The sequence below is a fragment of the Myotis davidii genome, unplaced genomic scaffold (assembly GCF_000327345.1).
Source record: "Myotis davidii unplaced genomic scaffold, ASM32734v1 scaffold2001, whole genome shotgun sequence".
NCBI lineage: Eukaryota > Metazoa > Chordata > Mammalia > Chiroptera > Vespertilionidae > Myotis > Myotis davidii.
The window spans coordinates 94,673-100,767 of record NW_006291200.1 but is presented as its reverse complement, the minus strand read 5'-3'; the positions used below and the strand labels follow the sequence as shown (position 1 = coordinate 100,767).

At 45.0% G+C, this 6,095-nt stretch overlaps 1 pseudogene; it reads left to right on the top strand.

Annotated features, from left to right (window-relative positions):
• Positions 1–981: 981 nt before the first annotated feature.
• On the top strand, positions 982–4,648 carry LOC102761974 (annotated as a pseudogene).
• The last annotated feature ends 1,447 nt before the right edge of the window (positions 4,649–6,095 follow it).

Sequence of the window (6,095 nt, the reverse complement as noted above, 5' to 3'; positions counted from 1 at the left end):
TGCTACCCTGAGTTGCTCTGAGTCCGTATATTCTCCAGAATTCTTCCTGATTACGCCTGGGCAGGTCCCTTCTCAAACCCTGCCCACTGTACTAACTGTTGGGAAGTTAGTTCAAGCTCTTCTTTATCTTCTGCTCACTAGTTACAGCTGTTGGGTCTGAGCCTCTCTGCCTGGGGCTGGACCTCCTTGGACGCCGGGTCTTAGAGGGAGAAGCCGTGAGAGGTCGTGGGTGTATAAGAAAGAGTCTGTATTGCAGAAGCCAGTGGCCATATAGTCATCAGACAACATGGTCTTTCATTAACAGTGTCCCCAGCAGGCAGGCAGCTGTACACCAGCTGGTAAATGTCTTTCCTGCAAAGCAGCATTAATCTCTGTACCCACAGCTATTATCTGAGCAGCCACATGCTGCCTCTAAACCTAAAGCTTTACAGAGCAATAGTGCCTGAGCTCTCCCTTAGGGCTACAGCCTCAGTAGCCTCGCTGGCTCAGCAGCTTCTCCTGTCTCCACCCTGCCCAGCACACTGGTTGGGTAACATGGCAGCTATAGCCGAGCTCTCTGTGAGCTCTTAGCCTTACATCGTAGCAGTACCAGCTCTCAGGTCTCCAGCTTCATCTTCTTCACGCTCCAGACTAGCTGGGCAGTAACCTGTATATTACCCCAGAGACAAAGGCTTCGTGCCATTAGTTGCATGGATCATTTTGGCTACAGAAGGGCACAGGCACAGTGTACCATGAGAGCGCTGTGGTCTTGCACCTGCTGAAAAGTATGTTGGCCTTGAGCACCTCGATTAGGCCCATGCTTAGAGTAGCCTGAACATCCAGTGCATTCCTAGACAGGGCCCCATGGTGCATTACAGTCTACAGTATGTATTTGTACATATACCATTTTTAAAAACTATGTAAGATGGGAAAAATTATTGCCTCATTTGAGATGGAACCACTAATTCAGAAGGGTAATAGGCTAATGATACGTATCTAATCATGTGCAATCTTTGTGTTTCCAACACTGAAAAGGTAAGGTCCACAGACACTGTCAAGGTCATTATCATAATATTAACATACCAAGTTTAGGAAATAAATTCATGATAGAACTAAAGTGCTTATAATAGAGAATTAGTGGAGAAAGATGATTATGAAGGAATTTTCAGGTGAACTTGTACGATGTATGATACTATAAGAGAATGAATAAACTCTCTTCTGTAAACCAAACACAAAAGAGATTTTCAAAATGATAAAGCAATGCTACACACACACACACACATATTGCCTTGGATAATAAAAGTTATTTTCATAGTTCTGGAAAAACACTCAAGTCTCAAAGCCTTCAAGGACCTCCAGGGTTTCTTACTACATTAACAGTTTGTTGAAAGTAAATTCTAATAAGAAAATTGGCTTTTAACAACATACAACAACAAACCTGCATAGTGTTGATACCTGCTAGCTCAGTTCATTTTATCCATCTTAATAGTGGATTTCATTAAACTCTTACCCAAGTCCAGCTGTGTAGAGCGTCTAATTTTTTAGCATTTTGAAAAATGATGGGAGTGACTTCTTGGTAGAAATCTACTTCACATAATGGTTACACTACGTCTTTTTGTGATTGGAAACAATAGTTACATGATCTTTATGTGTATTTCTCTTTTGTTTGCCATGTAAACTATAGAAGTAACTTTTATGCACTTGTGTATTTACTAGTTCGTCCTTTAAATTTTATCAAACTACTATTATAAGTAAGGTGTTTTGCTAAAATATTATAGAAAATGAAGTATTTGATTTGCAAGTGTTGATCTGCTTTAGGTTAAATTTGTTAACAATATTGAGAATCATTGGCACATGTATATGTTTATTTTCCATATCATAGATTTTAACTTATTTTGCAACTAATGAATTTTTATCATTGTAAAAACCAAGTAAAGCATATTAAATAAAATGCATTTCTAAATTATCCATGATGTCACCTTCTGATTGTAAACTTTGACTTTATTTTATGTCTTTGTCTTTCTCCTGTTCTTAAAATGTTGGCTCAGAAAGTTACTGTGTCTGTCAGCAGAGTCCCTTGTTCTTTAATTCATTTTAGTTGGTTTGTGTGGATGGTGTAAGAGAAGGGTCCAATTTTATTCTCTTGCAAGTAGATATCAACTTTTCTCAACACTTTTTGTTGAGAAGAGTATCCTTCCTCATTGTGTATTCTTGGCATCCTTGTAGAAAATTGGTTGACCACATAGGCATGCTATTCCATGGGTCTATATGTGTGTTTATTCCAGTACCATGCTGTTTTAATTACTACAACTTTGTAATACATTTTAAAACCTAGAAGTATGATGCCTTTATCTTTTTTCTCAAGATTGCTTTGACTATTTGGAGCATTTTGTGGTTCCATATGAATTTTAGGATTGTTTTTCTGTTTCTATATTTTTAAAAAGTTGTTTTGTCTTCAGTAGGGATTGCACTAAGTCTGTAGATGTCTTTGGGTAGTATGGACACTTTAACATTATTAAGTCTTTGAATCCATAAGCAGAGAATGTCTTTCCATCATTAGCCAGTCGTGATTACATTTACATGAGATATTGAAAATAGTCAACCTGAGAAACAGAGAGTAGAATGGGTGGTTGCCAGGGGCTGGGAGAGGGGGAAATGGGCTGTTCAATGTGTATGAGAATATGAACAGAAGAAACTTTAATCAATGTATGCCGACTATGCCACAGTAAAGATTTAAATTGCTTTTAAAAATTTGGGAGGATTTTATGCTGCTATTTATTTGAATCAGGACCAACAAGTGATTTAGCTTCAGACATATTAGATGTTCACATATTTTTATACTAGAGGCCCAGTGCATGAAATTTGTGAAGGGGGGGGGAGGGTATGTCCCTCAGCCCAGCCTGAACCCTCTTGAATCTGGAACCCCTCATAGGATGTCCGATTTCCCATTGTGGGATCGGGCCTAAATAAGCAGTCAGACATCCCTCTCACAATTCAGGACTGTTGGCTCCCAACCACTCGCCTGCCTGTGTGATCAACACCTAACTTATCCCCTTCTGGGCTGATTGCCCCCAACTGGCCTCCCATGATGGCCTCCCCCCCCCTGCTGGCCTGGTCCTCCCCAACTGCCCTCCCCCTGCTGGCCATCTTGTGTGCATATGAGGGTGGCCATCTTTGACCACAGGGGGCAGCCATCTTGTGTTGGAGTGATGGTCAGTTTGCATATTACTCTTTTATTAGATAGGATGACACCTGTGAGATTTCTGCCAGCAATATTCATTCTCCTTTTTGTAGTGATAACATCAATTTCCAAAACATACAGAGATCTCCTGGCAGCCACATTTTTCTAACATTATTCTATTGCTCAGACTATAATAAATTGACATTACATATTCATATTTTCTTAGAATATTGGCAATGTTTTAGTATGTGGTTTAGTCTTTTCCTAAGAAATTTCTCTAAAGAGGTCATCTGGAAATCCTTGAGACATGTTTTTATTTTCATGATAAATTCCTTTTTCTCTGGCTGGCTCAGGTTAGTTTCCTTTGCAATCAAAGATATACACATTCACATGTGTGCCCTCACACGTGTACACGCAAATGTGCATGTACACATGCACACATACATGCACACACACACGCACACACCCAAAAGGTCCAGTGAACTGCTGTTTCTAATTCAAGAATATTTCAGACAAAGCCCAGAGGCAGAGACAATGGTGGCAGAGGTCAAAGCAGGAGCCTGGGTGGTGATGACAGAGCCCCAAACTGAAAGGGAATGAACTATGCAGAATGTGTAGAGAAAGGAGAGAAACATAGAGAGGAGGCAATTGCCTTGAGCCATATGCGAATCCGACCAAAAGATACAGAGCCTTCATTACAAAGGTACCTTTTGTTGTGAAATGGCAGTCACTTAAATGGCAGGTTAAAGCAAAAGGTGGTGAGGGTTGAAGAAGAGGAAAGGGGGTGTGTCCCTGGCGAATTCATGATGGAAGAGAGCATGAAAAAGCTGCGGAATAACCATAGTCCAAGTGGAGAACCACTGAAAGTCAAAGATCCTGATGGTGAACATGCAGGAGGCTATACAAAAGGCTGGAAGGCTTAGAAGCTCAGTATTTGTACCAAATCTGGATTATAAAGGTGCTGGCAGAAACTGAAGGGAGTTATTAGTTATTAGTGGCTGGTGTGGTGGTCTGAGCAGACATTCTGGAGAATAAAGATGAAAAAAGTTGTGGGATAGGCACTGTTACTTTTGAACAGTCCATTGTAGCTCTGCAAACTATATCTGTGTGAAATGACCAACTGCTGTTTGACAGAACAATGCACGTGAAAATGGATGAGGTCTTTCCAATGGGAGATTTTTTCCCTCCTGAGCATCCACAACACCTTCCCCATGGACTTGGTGGTATTGGCATGGAGTTAGGACCAGGAGGGCAGCCCATCAGTGCCACTCTCCTGAATAAAGGCACTGGTGTGGGAAACATAGGACCCACAGGAATGGGAATGGAAGGCAGAGGATTTGGAATAAATAAAATGGGAAGCATGGAGGACCTTTTGGAGGTGGTTTGGAAAACATGGGTCAACCTGGATTCTGGATGAACATGGACAGAATAAATGGTGAAGGTATGTGCAGTGTCCCTGGGATGGAGAAGATGGGCCCCCCACGTTGACTGCATTGGGATGTTGGCATGGAGTCCATGGGTGCAGGGCTGGGCCATGGCATAGATCCTGTGGGCTCTGAGATAGAGCACATGGACCTGGTCATGGAGCATCTCAGGTCTGGCATAGAGTACATTGGTGCCAGCATGAGCTTAGCCTCAAGCACATGGGCACCCACAGATAGTGTGGGCCCTGCCATTGAGCACATGGGCTCTGGTATGGAGCATATGGGCCCTGCCATTGAGCAGAAGGGCCTGAGCCTGGAGCAAATGGTGACTGCAGGCATGGGGGCTGGCCTGGCCCCGCCTTGCGCAGTGTGTCTCTGGCCACGAGGTCTTGGCTGCCACCCGAGGTGCCTTCAGAGCTTCTTGCTGAGATGGCCTATTCACCTGCACACCCAACTTAGGACTAAAGCAGCGAGGAAGAGGCCGCCCCCTGCCCTGCCAGGGACAGCGGGGCGGGGATGGTCCTGGGGAGTCTCTACGATGGGGTAGAGACTCCACAGTTCCCGCTGACGACTCGGTCCTCCGAGAAGCCTGCTGGAGGGTCCGCAGGAAACAGAAGCCTCACTGTCCTGATTCAAACTGGGTCTGAGATGTGGAGCAGCTGCAGGGTAGGTCCCTGGTCCTCCAAGGGCACCTGGCAGCCAGGAGCTGATTTTGAACTTCAGGCCCCGCGGCCTTAGTGTGGCTGCAGTACTGAAAGTCTCCGCCAGCCGCTTCCCATTGCATTCCCAAGTTCATGGCTATTGCGGGCTGACAGCACTCAAGGACCACATCACAGTGACTAGATTCCCCTGAGGAAATGGGGCCCATGGATCTGCGGGGAGCAGGGGAGGAGGGCGAAGGACAGCTGTAGCCAGAGGTGCAGCACCGCCAGAGCAGCAAGGGCCCAGCAGCACCAGCCCTTGTAGTGTTAGCTGCAAAAAGCCCCACCCGGAACCCCCATCGTGCGCTGGGCCCCCCTTTTCCAGTTCCTGTGGAGGGCAGGGGCCGCTCCAGGGGTGCCCACTGCTGTCCAGGGGCCTCCTGGTTCCTGGCCCGTACCTGGGCTCCTCAGAAGCGGTGGCGGCAGCTGCGGAGCACCCTTCGCTGGCCATGTCTAGTGTTATTAAAAAATACAAGACAAAATTAGCCCTGGCTGGTGTGCCTCAGTTGGTTGGAGCATTGTCCTATACACCAAAAGGTATCTATCTACCTATCTGTATCTATCTATCTATCTATCTATCTATCTATCTATCTATCTATCATCATCATCTACCTCTCTCTCTTCTCCTCTCTCTAAAATCAAAAGGTATATCATGGGTGAGTGATTCCCTGAGCTGGGGGAGAGGCCCTCTCATGCATCTCAAGTGGGAAGGGGCAGTGCTAAGTTCACTGGGGGTGGGGACAGGAAGGCTGGGGTTTGACCCTAAGCCTATGGCCTCAGCTATTTCCCTCCCCTTAGGAACTGGAGGCA